Here is a 24,243-nt window from a genome sequence, read left to right as displayed (position 1 = left end):
CATATTTGATAACATATTACTATGTGATGTCAAATTCTTTAAATAATAATGAGTGATAGTTGGAGTAACCAACCAGTGATGTCTTGCTGTCACAGGCCTGCAAAAAAAAATCCGTTGAAACAATCTTTGGCTGAAAGAAACTATAAGGGCAGTATATAAGTTATCATCCACATTTTACAGAATTCTTATTTGAGTTATGTACTTACAGATTCATATTCCAGGCTCTTTCTTAGTCGAACTGTAATTTCTACATCTACAAGTAAAAACACTCATCAAAAAAATATGACTAAAATATAATATCCGAGTTTTGTGGTAATACATGGCATTGATTTTATTGAGTTGTTTGTGATTTGGAATAGCTCTGTCTCTCTGAATTAGGAGACAACTGAAGAAATTTAACCAACATTCACAGATAGGTATAGCATAATTAAAATCAAGGCGTTTTTCAAAATTTAACCTCAATGTATTCCTCTGCAAATTCTTATTTTTAGTAATTTTAATTTCTGCAGTCACCCCTTTTCAGTATCTTCTGGTCTGATTCTTCCTTTATCTTGCTCATACACTTTGGCCCCCTTGGCATCTGCTCCTTCTTGCTTATGGAAAGAATGTTGACGTTGAATATGCATAATATTTCATTCTGTGAACTATAGTAAAGTTGATGTGACAATTGGAATAGGCAGGAGGCAACATAGTGGGCCAGGTGTCTTCCAGCTCTAAAATCCCATGAACTTACATTCTTCTGAATATTAGCTCCTAAATTAAAATCTCACACTCTATAGTGAATCCTATCACTATCCTGTCTATCTCCTTTTTCCAATCTAAAGGAAGAATTTTTTATTATTTCATATCTTGGCTTTTTGGATTACTTTGAGTTATTTTTTTTTAAAAGTAATGAAGATATTAAGTCCAAATTTTCCAGAAGCGTATGAGCATGTTATATGTGTGTGTGTGTGTTTGGGTGTAAGAGACTGAGATTTTTGCTTTTACTCAACCAACCCTTTAGAGGTCTTCAGAGTTTCCAGGTAAGTTTATTTCTTTAAGACACGACTGCTTTTTTTTTCATACAACCATTTCATGTCTTCCAAGAAATGACTACAAGAACATCTGCTTCAGTGTTCATACACATCTTATCTGATCATCGTTTCCATTCTTTTCCAACCCCCATTCCAAATCACATCCAAAATGGCGAAATATGACTTTAGACGCCAGTTGTGTCCTCTCTATGAATGTTTTCTGTATTTGAAATGGCTGGGGAATTATCTTGCCTCTACCAATAGTAATTTAGAATGAGAGGGATTGGATAAGGGTCATTTCCTCCATCTCCTGAGATTTCAAAAGCTCTGTTTTCTTTTATACCTGATCGGGTCTACCAGTTGCAAAGCTGTACGATGTAGTGGAGAAGTGCATGCGGTTAATTATGACAATTACAATCAGTTCTTTACAATCTTTGCTTCTCTTATGGGGTTTAAAGACTATAATGTATGTCAAAAGGACAAAATAATGTTTCTGTGTTTTCTGCTTACAGCTGCTTTTATGACTGGGTTTTGCTCATAAACAGGTGGTTATAAGATGCAATCCTTCCATTAGTCCATTTATCTTACCTGTCTTTTACCCTGGGTTCCCTGGTATGTCATTAAACACAAGTGTTGAGATTCCCAACAACTCTGAGGGAATCTCAGGGCCTGGACAGAATCCCTTGAACATGTTACAATGAAAATGAAACCACTTATGGTCAGTGGAAGTAGATAAAATGCATTTAGTTAATTTTCAGAAACTCCCTCACTACTCTCAGACCTCTGCGGTCTGCCTTCCTGCCTGCCCCCCTTCACCATCTCTCCACTGTTTTTTTTAATCCCTGCTTAATCCCCACTCTTTCCTTTGCCCCAGTGAAATTCTGTGCCCAGTTTCTTCTCACCTTTTTGGTCTCAAGTTCATAGCATGTTGTGAAGAGTATAGCACGTGGAAATGAATTTCTGTGCTGTTGGCACAGTTACTTTATCTCTGATGTTGTAAGTCGAATCCTCACAGTGTGCACGTTGCCACCTCATCTTGCCGAGGGCAGCTAGGAAAGAGGTAAGACAAACTTTTTCTCTCAGCACACCTTCCTTCTCTGCGACGCTCACCCCTGCCTGAGAGGTAGGTATGAAGAGGTAGAGGTTCATGGCGAATGCAACTCTCTGAGCCTTTTCCCCCTTGAGTGTACCTTGCTTAAGTAGCATGTTTCCAGTTAATGACCATCTGGTAAAGCTGACAGCCTCAAGTCCTCCTAATTCTTAACTGTCTGAAAAAAATGTGCCCAACCTGCCATGGCTTATGACTGAATTATATAAACCACGAAGCACAATAAAGTCATTAACTTGCAACATGTCAAATTTGACTTGAATTGCATCCTGCCCAGAATTTGATGGCCTTTCCCCAACACTTAAGAGAGCAGGCCTGTGTACTGTTCAAAAGCACTTTGTCACTTCTCAGAGAACCAGTAGCTTTGCGTGGCTGTCTGGACGTGCACGTCAGCAGGTCTGGGAGAAGGGGAATGTCTAGTGAAGTAAAGAGCATGGAGAAGCAGGTGTGAGGTCCACTAGGGAGAGGCAAAGCATCTCTTCCCAGGAAAAGGGAAGAGAAGAAATATTCTACATTTGGGTACTGCACGTTTATCCTGAAAATAACGATTCACTTTGCAGTGGGGAAACTTTGGATGAAAGTGTGTGCTTTACAATTCTGATTACCCTTCCCCCTTTGTTCCCCACTATCAAAAATAATCATATTCTATAAATGTCAGTGGAATGTGGTTAGAGTGAAGCTACATTTTTGGAGAACCAGGTGTCAGCTCTGTCAGATTTCTATGAATAGGTACATTTATATACACTTTTTCAAAGAAAGAAAGGCCACTCACCACCCTGCTTGTAAAACTGTCAAGGATTTAGGAAAGAACTATGGTAGGCTGTCTTCACGTGGGAAAGGAAATCTGGTTCTCAAGATATTTGGGGCATTGCAGTGAATAAGGGATATTAATAGAGTTCCACCCCCAGCCTCTCTGGCTAAGAACTGATCTGCCTAGAATTTAAGAAGGAGAGGCATCTAAAGGCTTGTCCAGTGCTCAGCCCTACTGCCATATGAAGGTGTCATCCTGAATGTGGAGGGGAAAGTGTGGGCTTTGGGATGTATTACTGGTGTACTATCCCCCCTATTCCCATCCCTTCTTGTCCCTGAATTCCCATCTGTTTAGTGAACATACTTAAGATGGGATGGTGTTTGAGGATCCTCTTCTTTCTAGAGACTAGGATAATGTTGGGTTCTTTGTATTATGGCATGGGTGGTTGGATGAAGCAGTGTCACCAAAGCCTTTTTGCAAAGTAGATTTTCAGATTTCTGAAGGCTCTGGGTCAGGGGCTGGATAGCCTTGAAAAGAAAGGAAAGCGCGCCATCTGGTGGTCAGTCTGCAGAAATGCATCAGCTAACCCCCTGAGATAAGTTTCAGGCCCTGCTATCAAGTAGAGAAGATGTCAACATTAGTTGGGTGAGTTTCAGAATAATTTATTTATCCCAGACTAGAAGTGAGGTTATTGATGAATCTGTCACCCCGAAGCATTTTCAAAGGAAATAAGACAGAAGCGTCCTTAAGGTATTCGGAATCGTATTCTGAAATTGTTCAGCCTGTTTGTTAAACTACTGCTATGGGGCCAGGGGGGCGCCAATAAAAACTCAAGCTATCAGTTACCTTGTAGGGGAGATTACAGTCAAACTGAGAACCCAGATATTAAGAATAATTATTTAGCAAGAGTGAGTAAGCCGTTTGTTTCTGTTGGCAGAAGAATTGTTGAATTGAGTAGCTGGGAGGAGTCCCTGCAGGTGATGAAGTTAAGCCAGGCCCTGAAGGGTGGGTAAGATTAGAATAAATGAGGGAAATGGAGGTGAACATTCTCATTATAGGGGCCGAGGGAGCTGGAATGGGTTTGTTTTTGAAGTCAGTAGCAAGCAAGAGTGGAGAGTTAGCAGTAAATAATGAGACACAGAGAACACTTGCAAATAAAAAATGAATTAGGTAAATATTTAAAGTGGTTTAATAAATTGAATCAAGGGGGCATTTTCAGTACTCATTATGAAGATAGAGACAGTATAGCCTCGGGACTTAAGGGGTGGGTCTAGGCTCATATCCTAGGTCTGACACTTATGTGAGTCCTCAGGCAAGCGACTTAGCCTGCCTGTCCCCATTTCCCTCCATCTGTTAAACTGGGATGGAAATAGAATATATATTTTAGACTCAGAGATACACAAACGCTGTTTAGATATAAGATGTAAGAGTTGAGTACAAGGCAAGCCTGCGTTGTCCCAGAGCTGCCTCTCCTTCTGGTGGTGGGTTTCCAGCTGCCGGGTGGGCACAGGCAGAAGCTGAAGGACCCCTTGACAGAGGCATCATGGAGACTTATGGATCAGATGGGTAACTGGACCAGGTGGCCCCCAGGGGCCCTCCAACCTAGAGACTTGGTGATTCTGGAAAGTCCACGATGACCCACAGAAACCTTACCGAGATGAGCAGATAGTAACGACCATGTTTAAATTTGGTTCAAGATGTTCTATGTAAAAAATACCATCACTTTAACTGATGCAGCCTATAATTGAAACAGCTACCTCAAGCTGTTCCTCTCCAGCTCGTCAAGGGAAGGAGTGGAATAGGGGGTGGGAGGGGGGGGAGAAAGGCGGAGGGTCTGGAGCCAATATGTCAGCTCGTCAAAGTGGCTGTAAGAAAACTGAACAAAGATCCCATCCTGAGTGTGAAAGGGGGCGGAGACTTCGGGGAACAGGAGGCTTTAAGTGGAATTCACTGCCTTCTAATTATTTGAGAAGCGAAGGGTGGGGAAGACACGTTGACAGCAGAGGTTTCAGGGAGAACAGGCGCAATGATGCCGTGTACCATAGCACCGCACCATTTTAGGTACTGCGTGTGGAGATGGGAGGTAGAACGTGGAGTTCAGAAAGGTTTAAAAGGCAAAACGTAATCACTTCCCTTTAATTAACTCAAACAGTGCATGGCAGGTTATGGTAACATGCCTGTAGCTGAGACAGAGGTTGGCAGGCCACCGCTGAGACTTTACAGACAGAGGGTGCCTGGGATGCCAGAGCAGGAAGGGCCTAGAAACCCTGTAGAATAATATTATAGATGAGAGAATGATCCTAGCACAATTACAGAACCCACCCAAGGTTATGTGGTGTCCCCAGATCTAGGGTAACACGTCAGGTCTTTACCTGTTCAGTATTCTCTCCAGGACACTGTGTATGATGGAGTCTGTAGTGACTTCACATTAGCCCCAGATGGTCAAACTGACCATAGTACATTTGTATACAGGTTAAGATTTGGTGCATTCTTTTAACAAAAGCTTGAAAGAAGAAAGGTAAAAATTAAGAAGGAAACTACCTGTATTTCAATCAAGGTTTTCTTTTAAAGTTGCCTTAGAATATTATTATTAATTCCAATGGCTGTTTCCATGCAGCTGTTTTAATTAAAGTGTTATCTTTTTTGTAAATGAAGTGATGGAAACTTCTGCTTAGAGCCCTGTAGGAGGCTGAGTAGGGAAGCGTCAGAATTGCAGGCAGAGCAGGTACTCTGTAATTTAGATCATGTGACTGAAATACCAGCACCGCTGTGTAGAATCTGCTAAAATTGCAGCTTCAGATTTTTCAGGGGTGAATACCTCTTTTATAAAAAAGGAAGCTATGCATTAAAGTTATAAAGTCACATAAAATATTACAGGAAAGATGAGAAAGTAAACTATTTTTCTCTTGTTTTACTTATTTCAAGGAAAAGAGTTTTATGAATAATTTCCAGAAAAGTTTTAAATGGTTGTAGATTTTATTTTGCTTTACAGTCTGGCCATTCTTCAAGGTTTTATATTTATTCTCTTTTTGAGCTGAGACATACAGAACTAGACAGATACCCTTTTAAAAACCTTTCATTTCCCTGATGATTGGGAGAAATAGCAAGTAGAAAATCCTCTGGAAATTGTTGGAGATTGGGACAGTGCAGTAAATGGTACCCCCTACTGAGTTCATTATCAACTGAGGTGAACACAGGAGTTAGATAGGTGAAGATTATAATATGTCTTCCATTCGGTGGTATACTGGCAGGTGGCTAACACTTGTGGGGGAGGGGCTGGGTTTTAGTGTCTGTAGATTTCTGTGGTGTAAGTACTGCCACTTTGGTCAGGTTCAAGCTACCAATGTGATGCCACTGAATTCCATAAAGGCTGTGTTATAGAGTGATGCTCAGGTCTCATAGCTAAGCAGTCTTGTTAATACTACTCTTCAGAATTAGGCAGACTTAAACCACAGTTCCTTCTTTGGGGGACTGCCAGGAGTGTTGCATGTATGGGACATCTCTCCAAATGGAAGGAAACAATGAAAATGGGGAACAAATGTTACCCTTAGCAGAATCAAAATTCAGTATGATTCTTTTTTTTTTTTTAAATAAATTTATATATTTTATTTTATTTATTTTGGCTACGTTGGGTCTTCTTTGCTGCACACGGGCTTTCTCTAGTTGTGGCGAGCAGGGGCTACCCTTTGTTGCGGTGCACGGGCTTCTCATTGTGGCGGCTTCTTTTGTTGTGGAGCATGGGCTCTAGGCATGCGGGCTTCAGTAGTTGTGGCATGTGGGATCAGTAGTTGTGGCTTGCGGGCTCTAGAGCGCAGGCTCAGTAGTTGTGGCGCACGGGCTTAGTTGCTCCGCGGCATGTGGGATCTTTCTGGACCAGGGCTCGAACCCGTGTCCCCTGCACTGGCAGGCAGATTCTTAACCACTGCGCCACCGGGGAAGCCCAGAATGATTCTTAGAAGACCTTTACAGCACTAGTGTCAACAAGGAGGTTGGAGGCGGAACTTTAAGTCTTTATCATTTTGGTGAATAGCTATTCACAGCAAAACCATCTTTGATGCTGGGCAGTGGCAAGAATTTTGGTTATCAGAAAACGGAATTTTTGGGTGGCATTTAAAAATAGATACAGTAGTATACCATAATGCTTTTCTTTATCTTGTAGGAAGATACAGAAGAATAGATTCCTGTTTAGTACCTTGAAATTAAATTATTTTGCCAGCTGGGTGCGACTGAAAGAAGCAGGGCAGACATAAGAACTTAAACAACTTAATTGCCTCAGAGCAGATGATGGACTATTTTAGTGAATATGTGAAATGGTATCTGGCAAAAGCAGAGCCCTTGGTCATCTCAGTTCCTTCTAGCTGATGTGCAAGAGTCCCTGCATCCAGATTTATACCTCTTTGCTTACACATCCATCATTGTTAATATGCCTGTACTCTGAGAAAGTAAGCCTGAGGTTGACTGCATGAGTCTGTTTCTTCCAGGTACAGGATAGTTTATCCTTGTTGCTATTGTATTGTTACTTAACGTGTGATGGTTTTGTAATTAACAATGATTATAAATTAGCTTACTATTTATAACAGCTTGGGCCTAAGTAGTCTAATAATTGATAGGTTACTTTTGGGTGTAAAAATTCTGGTTATAAGTCAGGTGTCTGAAAGCACTTTCGTTGCTGTCATCATGCTAGAAGAGAAATTCTCAGCTCTGTAAGAACCTACCTTCTCATTCTGTTGCCTATGACATTGTATAAACATGGATTTCATGTTCATATGTGTCTGCATTTGCTCCCCTTTGTCATAATGTCTGACCAGGGTCCTGACTCTGCCATTTAACAGACAAATTAGCTAATCCATCCTAACCCAAGCTTTCTCAGATATAAAGTGGGAATGATAACAGACCCAGCTCACAGGGCCTAGTGTATGTAACACACTTTGTACAGGGCCAGCTGTCGACAAGTGTTGGTGATTATGGCATTCATTATTTTAAAAATATATAATATTGTAAAACAGGTATAACTTTACATTTGATGCACAGCTACTATTAGTCCATGTTTGAGGACTGACTCTCAAACTGGCAGTACTTACATTTTCCAAGGAAAGTCCTACTAATGAAGGAAAAGCCATTAATAGTTCCAGTCCGTAGCTTCTCAGGTTCATATCTGTCTCTCTCCTTTGTCACTCCCCTGCCTTCTACCCTTCCCTAGTGCCCAAGGTCCTCATTTATTCCCCGTTCTTTCCCGTGTAAAAGTCTGATCTAGGAAAATGATATAATAAATTATTACATAACAAAGAATACATTATTAATAATTCAAGGCATTGCAGCGGAGATATAGTCTAAGAGTGTAATTTCAGCATTGAGGCCTGGGTGACAGAGGTATTTATTTGGCAGTGGGTTCCTTTTGATGCCTCTGAAACTACAGTCATATTGGTAACTAGCTACTCTGCAGTCCATATGGCAGTCTTTAATTATACCTGTTGGAATAATCCACTTAGCCAAGGTCAAGCATCCTCTGATGACATGTTCTGTTGCTATTTCCTAGTTATTATATATCCTTGGAAGTTGTCAGTAGCCAAGTTTGGTCTTTCTAATTTTTAGTGGCACTCATCCTGTCCCGAGTTTCCCCAACACACGTTTCATCCTTGTCAAACACGCTTTGTTTCAACTGAGTTAGTCATCGTTCTGTGGACCTTACCTTGTGTGCTAGTGGCCACATGCCACTGTAGGTAGTCTCTACAAGTGATTTCAGCTCCCTCTCCTAGCTTTGCTTTTTCTTCATTTCACAAAATTCTACGCAGCATATCAATCAGCAAAAACATCTGCTCTCTTCCTCCCGAGACTGGGCCACATTTCAATGGGAGGTGAATTCAGTCCATTTCAATCTAACAGTTATGTTTGGAATGCCAGCAATGAATAAATTAAATTAACATTTTTTGAGCACCTATAGTGTTATAGTCTTAGAGTCTTTTGCTTAATTATTTGATTATATACATTAGCTCATTTAATCCTCTCAACAGTCCTGTGAGATGTGCAATCTAAGAAGATGAGGTCTTTTCAGATGAGGTCATTGAGACTTGTAGAAGTTAAAATATTCTGTTCAAGATATGTGGAATCTAGAAAAATTGTACAGATGAACTGGTTTGCAAGGCAGAAATAGAGGCACAGATGTAGAGAACAAATGTACGGACACCAAGGGGGGAAAGAAGAGGGTGGGATGAATTGGGATATTGGGATTGACATATGTACACTAATATGTATAAAATAGATAACTAATGAGAACCTGCTGTACAGCACAGGGAACTCCACTTTGCTGTACAGTATAAACTAACACAACATTGTAAAACAATACCCCAATTAAAAAAAAAAAAAAAAAAGATTTACAACTAGTCAGTGGAAGAGCCAAGGATTAAACTGAAAGTTTCCTGGCTTCAAATTTATTGCTTTTCTCCAAAACTAGGTTTTTACTATGCACTAGGTTAGATTGAATGAAAAATATAAAAGAAGTACAGGTCTGTAACGACAGTCCCTGTGTTCACATAGTTTATAGTTTCTTAGGTTAGAATGATCTTTATGTTTTCCTACCAGATGATTTAGGGTTCCTGTGGAGACAGATGTTTATGATATTATTATTTTGGTAAAGATAAGTAGAACAGACAAGACAAAAACCTACCTGCTGGAAGTTATCTTTCAAAGATTTGTTCATCTCTTCTGGTAAAACTATAATGAGTTATAGGAAAACATTGGGAGGAAATTTTTCAGCTTTACTTTTAGAGTAAAAAAAAAAAAGTCATCCCAAAGCCTAGTGGGTGTGTCATACCTGTGCTTTCCTGAATATATCTGTGAACCAGCATTTACTGCTAGAAATTGAAATCATGAAAAGAAACAGTTTTAGCACAGGAAAACAAAGCCAGTTTTCTACCAAATTCTAAGATCCCAGAGATAATGAATGCTGCTGTCAAAAATCATTTGAACGCAGTGTATCAGGAAGTGTTTTTCAAATTTAGCAGCAATATAGGTTTTAGTGTGGGGTATTGCTGTACTGGAGATTCATTCACTATTATATATCTTCCTAGAACACACAGATATCTCTTGTAGCCCTTCCAAGGAGAGCTTGTTATTGAAATGCCACAGGACTTTATAGTCACAGTATTTTATCTCTAATCTTTCTATGGACTAGGTCCAAAGATTGTCCTATAAAAAGGGAAGAGCCCAGAGATGGTATTTCTAGTCATGATTCAGTAGTAAGTAGCTGTATGGCCTTGGTCAGGCCTCTTGACCATCTCCCTGAGTCTTATTTGCCTTTTGGTACAATGAGAGGTCAGAGTAGTTGAACCCGATGTCTCTTCCCAGTTCCACCCGCGTTGCTGCGCACAGCCCTAACCCGTGGCTCATGACTGTTCTATAAAACTTTCCAACCACGTGGTGCCTACACACCTCCCCTAGGTGATTTGTTTTAGGTTTTTCGCAGTTGCAGAATGATGCTTCCCGTGTGGAAAGCAGGATTACATACCGTGTTGGTTCAGCATGTTTTTCCTTATGCTGGTAACAAGACTGAAGGCATGAAAAAACATAGATTTTTTTTCTTATGATGTCCACCTCAAGAATTTAGAGGATATATCCAAAGTATAGCTCTTCTAAAATTAATAACCATTTTTTGTTGTTGTTGTTGTTTTTTGGGGTGTTTTTTTTGCGGTACGCGGGCCTCTCACTGCTGTGGCCTCTCCCGTTGCGGAGCACAGGCTCCGGACGCGCAGGCTCAGCGGCCGTGGCTCACGGGCCCAGCCGCTCCGCGGCCTGTGGGATCTTCCCGGACCGGGGCACGAACCCGTGTCTCCTGCATCGGCGGGCGGACTCTCAAACACTGCGCCACCAGGGAAGCCCAATAACCATTTTTCAAGTAACTATAAGTAGCTATCCATCAATTAATCTGAATCCTTCTTGAATCTCTAGTGAATTTATGATGCGTATTTTGAGTACTTGGAAACCTGGAATATCAATTATTTTATAAACCCTTTTGCAGTCAACAGCAAAGTAAGATTATTGATGCCTATTTACTCCTTGTTGTATCTCTTTAACCATCTTGAAAGCTGGCACCTCTGAAGCTTTTCCAGAGGATGCAGTTCAGTGCAGTAACAAGATGGCAGGTGTATCTGTAGACTTTTAAGGTCCCTCTTCCGATAGTCAGTCTGCCCTGTAGCGTCTTATGGATAAATAATATTATCTCTAAAGGTGATACTCAACTCTCCTTGTGCTGTACATGTTTCTTTTTCAGACCCATGGCTACATATGCTATTGAATAAAAAATGTTTTCATGTTATACATTAAGTATGAAATTGTTTAGGTAAGACTTGTGCGCCTACAGAGGATCATGGTAACTGTGAATTGCTTTTCTTTTTTTCAAAGGGATAGGTTAGGCATATTTGCTGTCTTTGCCAAACCTTTTCTCAATTTGTAGACTTCTGAATATGTAGATTCCCCCTCTTTTTTAACATTCACATTATAAAATGAACAAAGTTAGGATGAGCCAAAAAAAAAAAAAAAAAAGCCCTGCATATAGCAATGCTGACGGAAATTATTCAGGCAGTTTTAGGGCTAAAACTCACAGTCCTTAGAAGCAAAGAAGCTGTAGAGCCTTGAATGAGGCTCTACAAAGACTGGAATTTTTAGAAATTTGACTTGTTCATACTTTGTAATTCCTTAAAGGAAATCCAAGCTCTCTGAAACTAGAAAGGTGAAATTAACAACTCACTGAGTCTTTGTGTGTCTGTGTGGTTCATATCTACAAATAAGTGCCTACTCTACAAAACATCTTGTGGGATATAGGCGTTCGCTAAAATAATTAAGGCATTATGAGGAGAGAGGGAATAATAATTTAGATTGTTGGGACAGGGCAGTCAGATGGATATGAATGGGGAAGCACTATTCCCAGCAGAGATATTATCTTAAGATCCCCAAAGAGGAAGATTCCATGTGTGCATGGGAAGAGTGACTGCAACTTGAGATGCATTATAGATGGTGGGGTGGGGAAGAAACAAGGGACATTCCAATGTATATTAGGTAGAAACTGCAGAACGGTAGGTGGAGGGTGGAAGGGGGAAAGTATAGTGGAGGTTACTGAATACTGAGACAAGGAGAAACAACCTCTTAGGTAATACGCTTACCCAAGATTCTGAATTAGTTTCTCCTACTCAGCCTTTTTTTTGGATGGTGTGAGCTTCTGTGGATGGGAGGTGGAATGTTGTGAAAAGAAGGTAAGCTTATGAACGAAGGTTCCAGAAAACTAGCTTGCTAGTGGATTCCTCTGGTGGTAGAGAGTGTTTATACCGTGTGTCAGCCTTCCTCTCCATATGAGGTACATAGGGAATTCGTCTGCACAAAGCACCTGACGGGCCAGTAGTGCTGGGAAAGCCTGTGCAAAGTAATGGAAGAGCAGATGTCACTGACAGGGTGACCTCTGACTGTGGCCATCTTGGGGATTTTAACTTTAGAGACAGTCTGCAACTTGCCATGCGGACCTGTTCTGACACTGGAGGATTTCCGTTGTTTGGGAGAGAAAATGGAGAGGTGGCTTTTTGTTTGTCTGTTTCTGGGGGGTTTGTAGGGAGGAGGCGGGGGGTAGGTGGTAGGGAATGTGTATGTGTAGATTTTTAGCCTGGTAGGTAGATGTTGGAATCACATGCTACCTTCAGCAGAGCAATTGAGTTCCTCTTCACCTGAAAAGAGAGGCAGGGATGAAGGCTGTCCAGGGAGTAGGGGTCTCAGTGTTGCCCTTTATTTGGACACTTACAGTCTTGAGACCAACAGGACTTAAGTGAAGCTAATTAACAAAGGGTACAGTCAACTTCATTTGGGGTTTATCAGTTCCTCAGCTACTTCGGAATTCTACCCTTTCTCACCCTGACGTTGGATCTGTGTATTTCAGATCTGGTTTTATAAACATTTAAGTTCCTGATTGAGTCAGGTCTTTGGAGGCCATTTTTTGTTAACTTCTGATTGAGCCTTTATTCTCCTCCACATGGCTCCTTAACTAGCTCATTTGAAGTGTTTGTTCCCAGGGGAAAGTCAAAGTCAAATATGTGAGCTCATTTTCTCCCTATTAAGTCAAGTCCTCAGAGTTTGCAGTTCCAGGTATTCAGTGTTTCATGCCTTTGGTGCTCTTTTAGAAATCTGTGTATTTTTGTACGTTTTCTGTAGGCATAGGTGATCCATAGGCTCAAATCTGGCTTATGTAAGTCTGGAATAAAGAGTAAGAAAACCCAAAAGCCAATAATAACGTTAAGCCATCTCTTTTCTCCCATCCACAATGTGGCTCTTTAAATGTTCCGTTCTGACGAAGCATGGGGAGCTCACAGTTTACCTACATCTACCTGGTATGAGCCCCATGTGGTTGAGCTTTCGTAGCCAGGTTGAGATGATGACAGAAAGAAGAAAATGGAATACCTCTCCCCAGACCTCCCCCTACACCTTATAGTACTTCACTGTTTACCACGTTGTTACTTACTGATACAGTTGTTAGTGCTTAGCCCTCAACGAAATCATAAGCTTATTTAGGGACTGTGATTTTGCCATACATATGTCATCTCCCAAAGTACAAGGATAGCTTAAGAACCTAAATGTCCAATAAATACCCGTCTACCGTTGTATTGTCTTGACAAGGAATATAGAATGCCTTCCTTTTATTCATACTTGGATCTGTAAAGGGCATGGAAGGAGTGAAAAGACACAGGGTCACTTCAGACACGTTTCCTTCCCTCTCTCTTGGTCCCCTCCCATCGTCACTTCAATCACCCATTTCTCGCCTTTCCTCTAAGGATCTTGGTTCTCTGGGAAGCAGGGACTACTGAAGATCATATACTAATATTATGATCCTAAAACTCAGAACTTTGTGGCAGGGAAAAAAATGTGTGTGCTTAATGCCTTTCTCTTTGACTGTCTGACCCAATTGGGTGCTCAGGAGTACTATGCTATTACTAGCTAGGAGATGAAAATCTCAAGGCTGAAATAATATTATTAGCAAAGCATTTAACATTTAATTAAATATTTTATGTATAAAGTGCTTTATGTGTAAATGTTTTATATGCAAAGTATTATGCTGAGTGTTTTATGTGGATTGTCACATTTAATTCTCATTACAACTGTGTATCAGCTATTTTGCAGATATTATTATCATCCCTCATTATATAAATGAGGGATGAGGCTTAAAGAGGTGAAATAACTTGCCCAGTGTCCCCTAGCTCTTAAATGGTGAACTCGGGATTCAGATTCATGCTTAACTTCTACCCTAAACCACCTTTATCTTCTATAACCCTTAACCCAAGAAAAATCAGTCTTCTGTGTACTAACCACCATAGATTTGATAGTTGAGGCAAACAGATATTTTTCTAATCACACTCTTGCAGTCCCCCGTTGGCATATATTTTAGAGGTTGGAGCTTCTGTCTACCAACTGCACAGTAATCTCTTAGAATTGTCATTTTGGGTTATGACAATTACGATGCATGTCTTTTCGTAAAAGAAGTGGAACTGGGGGAGAACATTACCACCATTAGCATTTTCCGCATTGGTGATGTGAAGGACATTGTTCTAGGTGATCATTATATATGTGTGTCGTGTATATTATCAGATGTTGTCTTATCGGTAGTTCCTACTTATTTGCATAAAATTCCCCACAAAGCTAACGCAGGATTGAGAGTTATATTAACTGTAATTGTAGAATAGGATCACAACAGAAGATACAAGTTATGTTGTAGGGAATATAGCTTTTACAAGTTATTTTACAAGTTATATGGAATCACAGAAGTACGGGCTTCATTATTATGAAAATTAATTTTTGCAAGCCAAATAGAAGATTTATGCCAGGAATTTTAGTATCTTTACATACTCTTTCTATTTATTGTGTGTGTATATGGGTATATATATATATATATATATATATATATATATATATTAGTAAACACTGATACGTATTTAAACATTAGAATTTTTGGTCTTAACTGAATGAAGCTTTAAAAGAGTTTTTTTTTTTTTTTTTTTAATCATGCTGAATATTCTCGAGAACAGACTTCATGCTTTCTTAAAATTTGCTATGAGTTGCTTTGATAACATTAACATGGGTATCAGAATAATACAAACTCAGGAGACAGACACATGACTTACCAGCTCATTTCTCAGAGCCTTGTCACATGCACTTCTTATTTCATGTGTATATTGTAAGTAGAAGTGCATGATCCTGTATTGTCACAGAAAAACAGTCTGAATGTTCATTGCCTAAAGGAATCCTGTGTGTGTGTGTGTGTGTGTGTGTGTGTGTGTGTGTGTGTGTGTGTGTAGTCTTTGATAACTACTCTGAATTTAATTTTGTTGTAACCATGCTCTTATAACCTAACATCAGTAAAACCAAGTATAACATTACCCCCATGAGTAACCAATGTCTCACTCAGATTTTCTGTCAATTCTTATTTCTTCTAGATACTAGACTTGCTTTTCAATCTATAAAGCCAGTATAGGGCAGCTTTACTTATTCATTTATTTAACAAATATTTTTTGATAGGCACAGTTCTAGGCATTGAAGATCCAACTGTGAACATGACAGATAAGTTGAGTTTGCATTCTAGCTGAAACAATAAACAAGTTAAAGTTCCTAAATAAGGTAGTTTAAGTGAGTGATGAATGTCGAGAGAAAAATAAATCAGAGCAATGTGGTACTGGGATGGAGTGGGCATGCTATTTTATATTGGCTATTTAGGGAGGCCTCTCTAGTTGGTGACATTGAACTTAGACCCAGATAAGAAGACGCAGTCAGGCATGAGAATATCTGTAACAAGATTGTTCAAAGCCAAGGGCACACACATCAAGAGTACACACAGTAAGGTATGAACAAGTTTGGCACATTTGAAGAACAGATTGACCAGAGAAGTTTAGAGAGCAGATATTTGCAGATAAAGATGTGTCAGTGTTGATAGTTGTGTAGGTGTTTACATAGTTTTAGGAGAGAAGTGACTTTAGCTTAAGGTGAGTAAAGTATTCTGTGCCAGCAATATGTCCCTAGGGGATTCTTAGACGTTGGATTAATGTCTAGTTTGATCAACAGACATACCAATTAACTTTTGTCATATGGTTTATTTGATTACATCTCTTATCTGTGTTTATATAATGTGCCTTTATAATTTACCGGTTATATAGAATGGCAGCCTGTTCATTACTTCATTCAACAACCATTTACCAAGGTCCTACTATACGGCAAATTGAGTCTTTAGTTCTGGGTATGCAAACATGAATAACACCCTGCAGTTACGGAAATAAATACAGAAATAGGATCCTAAGTATATTTACTGGGAAATACATTTTCTCAATTTTAAAAATATGAAAAATAGTAAAAGGGACTTCAGAAGAGAGTGGAATTGATCAATAAAGGTGATAACAGCTGATGTGTAGAAGGGTAAAAAATACTTTGGCGGTCTAAAAAATCTTTTGACGTGTACTTATACAACTGGATTAAGGCTTTCTATGATCTCTGTTATGGTGGAGTCCTTTATAAATTTAAATTAATATCACTACTAATGTATCTCTCTGGGTAATAGTGCACTTGTGATTTGCAAATAGGGCCCCAGACCTCAGCTAAACTCCTGCTCAACATACAAGATGATGAAGCCCTTTACTTGGCTCTCCAGCTCTGTTAAAACCATGGGCATCCCCATGGGTCTCCAAGTCAGGCAGGATGACAACATCTTTTAGTCTGACAAGGAAATTAACAGATTTTAATTTGTTAAAATTTATATGAACTAATCCTGGTTTAAAATCGGTTATGTACTTATTTTAACCTATTCTGAGTTTCGAAGTTTAGAAGTCTACACTTAAAACGTTAACTGCCCAGCCCCCCAAAGAGCTATCCAAAGTGCTGAACATGTACTGGAGAGTCAGCACCCTTAGTCTTTGTGCTTGAACTATTCTTTCCTGCCTTTGCCTATCCAGGTTACCTGCCCTGATTACTCTTTAATTGATCTTAGCAACCATGTGACACATTATTGTCCTGACTCCTGCTTGTTTCACGTTCTAACCTACTGCATTTTTCAACTTGCGTTTAAGCAGATACCAATTAAATTTCGCACCTAGAGCCTCCCACACAAGTGTCTTGGCTCACAGTTCTGTTTGCTGAAAGAATGTGATCATTGATTTTACCTTCAATTATAAAGTGATTTAAAATTTTTATTTAAGTCCACAAAAAATAGAAGCTCTAAAAATAGCCTTGAAATAATTAATTCATCTAATAATCCATAAAATTAATTGAAAATATAAGCATGATGTATCTTTTCCTTCTTTCTTCTTCCTCTTCCCCCATCCATCCTCCTCTATTTGTTCATCTCCCTTTCTTTTTCCTCCTCCTCTTCCTCCCTCTCCTTCTCTCTCCTCCTTCTCTTTCTCCTTTTCCTCTTCTTGTCATTATCATCATCATTATAAATATAATAAGTAAGGATATTTTAACTGGTGCAATACTTATATAAAATGTAGCGTTTTGCTAAAAAGTGGGTTATAAAACAATTTTATGACAATTTAGGCTTAATCGTTTAAAAATAGAATATATATAAACATAAGTAGTTTCCTGTGAATATTTTATCTTTGAACTTAGTAATTTAATTATTCTCCTTAAAGCAAATGGAGACCAGTCCTTACTAGATACCTCTAACTTCTTTTAGGAAGGATCTCTTCCTTGCTAACTGGAAAACTCAAAACACATTTAGTTAGAGAGCTGGGGTTAGTGTTGTCAGTCAATGATTAGGGCAAGGGTTTTTTTTTACACTGTCCCACCTAAACATCATTCTATAACTTCACCCATTGTAATTTAAGAAGACTGGCATGACTAGACTGGTTAAGAATCTAAGCATTTTGATCAAGCAGTCTAGATTATTATTTTAGATCTAAAATTTCTTAGCCATATGATCTTGGGTAAATATCCAACTTACGAATCTATGTTTTTCCACCTGTAAACTGGACATGCTAAAACATCCTCACACTGAAGATTGCTATTAGGATTATATGAGATAACATATACTTAAAAGTTTAGTGCAGAAACTGACGTCTAGTAAACATTCCATAAAAGTGAATTATCATTGTCATCACTATCATAAGCCATTAACCTTAACCTTTTTGTGCTTTGCCTGACCTTAAACTATATGGAAAATTAAAAGTACCCTATTCACTATGGGTATTTGACATTTGCTGAGAGTAAGTTGGTAGTAGTATCATACGTGGCACCCAGTTAATGTCTCAACTTGAAATACTGTGAGCTATGAGGAAGGACAGGGAAGGTAGTGGTTACCCATTCATGAACAACCATTCTTACCTCACAATCAACCAGTTGATTACAATTGATCTGTTGCCCATGCAATCATAGTGACATTTAGAATATATTACATTACCATTTCTCTTAACATGGTGGTTAAAATTCAGTAGGCAGATAATGTAATATTGACATAATGAGTAAAATAATGATTGATAGGGAAGTTGTAAAAGTAAGAAGGTTCAATGTGTTTGAAAGTCACAGAACTTTGAAAAGTGCAAGAGATAAGGAATACTGATGAATAAAATGTGACAACTTGACACTTGCTGTGAATATAGAAATGAACCAAGGAATCTATTAAACTAGTCATTCTTAAAGAGTACAGCCTATAGAAGTGTAAATATAGCTAATAAAAGTACCTTTTAAATTTAAATATCTATCAAAGCTTCCAGAGGAAGAAAACTGGATTTGTACTTCATGGCTTGCTCAAAATCATTGTCTTTCCTAGCATCATCTACAGTAAAGTAGTTCTAGTTTAAAATATATTAAAGTGGATACTTCTAAAATTAGGTTTTTTTGGAATTAAACAAAAGGGACTACGTTTTTCCAGGGACTGCTGTAGACGTCACTTTTTAACAAGACAGATAAGGCAGTCAATATATAGAGGTTTTATTTTATGGCCAAAGCTAACATTTATTCAATCAGTGAGAGATGTCAATTAGAACAGCGCAACTTAGGCCATGGGGAAATTGCAGAGCCCCTAACCGGAACATGAGCATTACATTATCAGATAGGTTACAGTTGTTGCTTCCATAATGACCCTTGCTCTTTAATGCAGTGTCAGAATCCGGGGAAAGAAAAAGCCAAATGGCAACTAATTTATCACCAGATTTTTAGCCAAATTACCAAAACTTGGAACTAATCAGGTCTGTTTTACAAATGAATAATGATATTCAGGGCCTCTTTGGTTATACAGATGCTTAGATTGCTGATGTCCTAAGAATTCCATAGTCTATGCTGGCTTTAAAGTTGAGATCAAATTGTTCTTATGTGCCCAGGGTAGCATAACTCTAAGATGAAGGTGTTCTGGGGAAAGAAAAGGAAAAAAGAGCATTTTTTATCTTCACACTGAAGAAGTCATTGCACTGAAAAAGTGCCAACAAACCCTAAATAATTTTGTGTTGATTATACTAAATTAGAATAGTGATAGCTGTAATCATTTGATCCCCGAGGCATTAACGAAAGTACAGCATTATTTTGTGTGGAATAGGTATCATTACCCTTGAGCTTAGGAATGAATGATTATTAGTAAGTCTGATTAAATCTGGAAGCAGTGACACAAGCTATCTTTAACCCACTAATGACAGGGCCATATTGTAATTTTATGATGAATGAATACAGTTTAGCATTTTTAGCACTTGGTGGGGAAAATAAGAAGTCTGCATTCATTTTCTTGATTAGACTGCAAAGTAGTACAGAGAAGCTCATAAGGAATGCTGCTTAATGAAAGTGTTCCTGCTGGTTGATTAGCCTATCATAGCTCCCAAAACCCACAGGATTGGTTATCTTTATATGATCAACGATATTATTAAACAACATTCTAGAGATCATGAATTCCTAGATGCAGGAGTACAAAAAAATAAAAATACTATCACTTTGCAGGTGTATATTCCCCTTATCTTTCCAAATGCTTTCATGTGTATTTTATGGTTTAATATCATAGAAACTGTTAGAGTGAGTTAGACTTTTTATTACTTGTTTTATGAGTAAGAAGAGCACAATACAGTTTAGGTACTTCCTAAAGCCCCATAGACTGTCAGAAAAGACCAGCATGGGAACCCCAGTGTTTTGGATCCAAGTGTAATATATTTTTTTGGCCTCTGTGGAAAATTAATTTTATTTTATAATTACAGACAAATTATTTTTTTTTGATTCTCTCTTTTAAAAAGGATATCTGTTCTGTATGCATAGATACTATTAGAGATTCTTACTGATCAAATGGGTAACAGCCCTGGCTTAATTTTTAGTGCTAGACAAAACTGTTTGTACAATCCCCAGGCAGTTTAGGACAAGTTCTGATCCCAGCATAGCATCTGACGCTCAGTGGTAGCTTGGTAAATATTAGTTCTGTCAACTGAAAAAACAAATTCACCATGTGAGAGTTGTGAGTTAAGTTTTATTTGGGGCAAAAGGAGAACTATAGCCCTGGAGACGGCATCTCAGATGGCTCTGAGGAACTGCTCCAAAGAGGCAGGGGGGAAGGTCAGTATTATCTATGATTTTAGTGAAGGGGGTGCCTGCAGTGAGGCACGCATATTGGCCGAGGCTTACTGCTAGTCACGAGGAACAGATGTCACTGATGATTTTAGTGCTTTTCTACAGATACGAGGAGATGCAAGAATTTGGGCTCATAAAATCTTCTCCTGAAAATATCTAGCTCTCTGAAGGCCAGTTCTGCCAGTTTTTCCCAGAGCACAGACTGCCTCATTCCTGATCTCCACCCTGAACTCTTTTCAGGGTGTGTTAAAGGTCAGCGGCTGTGGTGGCTAGTGACTTAATCCTTGCAGAGGCAGATGGCCAGTGCCAAGTCTTAGTTGGTAGTTCCTTTTCTTCTAGTTCTTTGTGTGACCTTCTGTGGTCTAATGAAGGAACTTTTCAGTCTTCATTGACCTAAAAACAGTGTTAATGACCTACTTGATCTTATCTCTAAAACTGTTCACAGGTGATTACTCAGTAAAAATATAAAAATTAGCGACAGTAAAGCCAAACTCTGCAGGGCTAGAGGGAATTAGTATTTAGTTTCCCTCAAAGCCAAAACATTTCTGCTTGAAACAGAGCTTTGCAGATGAATGGCATTCCCTTTCTCTAAATATTAGCATCATAATGGCATTCAGTTGAATAGCTTGAATTTAGGACAGTCAGAGCCAAAAATTTAAGAAGTCCTGCAGGTCTTGCTTGGCATGTAACAGATCAGGTTCTTTGGGGAAGATAAATGGAGAAATGAATCATTGTAATACAGTGAAATACACGGTAAAAAGGGTATGGATAAGGGGCAATGGAAGTGCCTAGGATAGAGAAAAAAGAAATGTCTTGGGAGTGGGTGGGAGGGAGGGAAAACTATGAAAGGGACATTTGAACATCAAACGAAACAAAGCCAGAAGCCTTGGGATTATCCCTGGCACTTTCTTTCCCTTACCCTGCAAATATTCTGCCGATGATTTCCGATTTTACCGCTCATCATTTCCCTGCTCTATGTCCTTCTCTTCACCCATCACTGACCTACATGCAGTTCTCATCATCTTGATTTAAAATGGGCTGGCTTATTTGGTATTCCCATTTCCAGGCATATCACCCTCAAAACCGTCATCCAGACTATTTAAAACCTTAAAGTTTAGCACCATCTCCCCCTTACTTGAAACCCTGCAAGGGTTTCCCGCTGCCTATAGGATAATATCTATCCTGATGATTCCCTGTGCTCTGGCCTCTCCCTACCTCTCACGATATGTTTATGCTGCGGAATTGTCTGTCCTTTCAAGAACATTACACTCCACTTCATGCCTCCATGCATTTTCCTCTTTTTGTAATACCTTTTCGTATCCTTTCCCAACAGGGTAAGTTCTATATGCCTGTCGTCCAGTGTCCCTAATCCAGTAAGATGTTGCAGTTCTCTCATCTCAAATCTCCACTGAATCAAGTGCAGTTCTCTGTTTTTTAGAGCACCTGTGCACACTGTATCTCATTCATGTTTGTATTTCCCATTAAGTGCAATACTTGGCACATAATAGTTGCTCAACAAATGTTGGTTGATCTGACCGTAACAATAACATGGATAGATAAGTAGGTAGTTGCTAGGACAACAAGTGTAGAAATGACAAGGAGGTGTAAAATCAAATGGCATAGTGTGATAATTTTCTGTTGATGAGCAACATATTACCACAAATTTAGTGGCTTCAAACAGCATCCATTTATTATCTCACAGTTTCTATAGATCACAGGTCAGGGTGGGCTTGGCTGGATTTTCTGCTCATGGTGTCAGCTTGATCTTAGGGCTGAAATCAAGGTGTTTGTTGGATTGAATTCTCATCTGGAGATTGGTGAGGTAACAGCTGCTTTAAAGCTTCCTTGGAGTTTTGGCAGAATCTATTCCTTGTGGCTGCAGAAGTCATGGCAACTTGCTTCCTCAAGACCAACGGTGGAGAGTGTCTCTATTGCTTCAAGTCTCTGCCTCCAGGGAAGGCTTAGGCTGTCTTTAAAGGGTTAGCCTGGTTAGGTTGGGCTCATCCAGGATAGTCTTTCTTGATTAACTCAGAGTCTTTAATGAGGGATCTTACTTACATCTGCAAAATCCTTTTTTTTGCGGTACACGAGCTTCTCACTGTTGTGGCCTCTCCCGTTGCGGAGCACAGGCTCTGGACGCGCAGGCTCAGCGGCCATGGCTCACGGGCCTAGCCGCCCCGCGGCATGTGGGATCTTCCTGGACCGGGGCACGAACCCGTGTCCCCTGCATCGGCAGGCGGACTCTCAACCGCTGCGCCACCAGGGAAGCCCTGCAAAATCCTTTTGCCTTTACCATATACCATCACATAATCATAGGAATTATATCCTATCACCTTTGCCATATTCTGTTGTCTGGAAGCAAGTCCAGGTTCTGCCTGCACTCATGGGGAGGGGATTATCTTAGGGCCCATCTCAAGATCCTGCCCATCACATGTGTAGTTTAGAATGACTTGAAAAATAGATTTATGTGGGTAAGTAGAGGAACATGAGACTAGAAGGAAAGGTAAAGACTATGTCAGGAAGTGCCTTATGTGGCCTTCTAAGACATGTATACGTTATCATGTGGGGAGTCATTATGGGGTTAAGAAAGGTGATCCTTTAGAGCATAACTTTGGAATAAGAAAGACTTGGAAAATTGGTGGAGGAAGATGGTGTAAACATGGAAAATAGGAGGTATTGAGAGGGCAGATGGAAAGTGGGGAAGGATTAAGAACTGACAGGATTTGATAGCTGATGATTCAGCAGAGGGTAAGGAAATATTCAAAGTCAATGTTTCAGACTAGAACCCCTGGGTGACCAAAATGGAATTGGTCTTGAGTGGTCCTGAATGACACTGAGGTGGTAACTATTTTGGGTGTAGACAGTGGATCTCAGTGTCTTGTTTCTGTTCTCATACTCTCTCTCACTTGCCTTGTCTTGTTCCAGAAAGGATCTAGAATGGCTCACCAGTTGAACTCTGCTGTTAAATACCAGTTTGCAATGACTTGGCATAACGCCTTTAGGGAAGAATGGTTTATTTCTAAATAGCTGGTGCCCTAGGCAGAATTATGTTTTCTAAAGTTATCTGAATCCAGGAGGTTGGCAGCAGTTTTAAAGGACAGTGACCTAGCTTTCAGTTCTGAATTCTAATTTGGATCCATTATCTGACAACTCAGGCTGTTTTAAATCTAGCCTGTCTGTGTGTATAATGCAATTAAATAAGGAAGCGAATGCACAGTGTTGGAATATAGGCAGGCAAAAGTATCTTTTGCTTTTCTCTCTACATCCTGTAAATAAACTCTGGACATCCTTTGTGATTTGTAAGTTAATATTTCTGAAAATATCTCATTTATCTTATGTCAGCCTTTAGATGGGAAAAATTAATATAGCAGACCATATGTTATCTTTTCTTAAATAATCACATGATGTGAAATTCATAGCTTTCCTATTCATGTTTTGTCTTCAAAATATTTGTCTTTTTTATGCCCAGTGAAAATCTCCTTTTTGGTTAATGTAAGCCTTTACTTTAGAGATTTGTATTTTTGCCTGAGGTGCTACTTTGTTGGTTTTAAAATTTGTGATACAATTGAATTCAGTACAACAGTAAAATTTGTGTGGATTGATTTATGCCCTTTGAATATTATATAAGATTTACACAAATAGAATTGAGGCATTCCAGTAATCGGAAGTACAGTCTTCCTCTTTGTTAGAAATCTTGGCTTGGATTTATGGACATCCAGTTTCTACCTAATCCGATGATATGCTTCTCTACTGATCTTGTCAGACTTTTACATTGTTAGTTAGGTCTGAAAACAAAACAAAACAAAACAAAAAAACTGGTTCTT

At 39.3% G+C, this 24,243-nt stretch overlaps 1 protein-coding gene across 3 annotated transcripts in view; it reads left to right on the top strand.

Moving 5' to 3' along the window:
* NRXN3 (neurexin 3) overlaps positions 1–24,243 on the top strand; it is a 1,615,508-nt gene that overhangs the window by 623,604 nt on the left and 967,661 nt on the right. The window lies entirely within an intron of this gene.

Source organism: Delphinus delphis, chromosome 2, assembly GCF_949987515.2.
Source record: "Delphinus delphis chromosome 2, mDelDel1.2, whole genome shotgun sequence".
Lineage (NCBI taxonomy): Eukaryota > Metazoa > Chordata > Mammalia > Artiodactyla > Delphinidae > Delphinus > Delphinus delphis.
The sequence above is the reverse complement of the archived record's forward strand: the minus strand, read 5'-3'. Positions and strand labels throughout refer to the sequence as shown.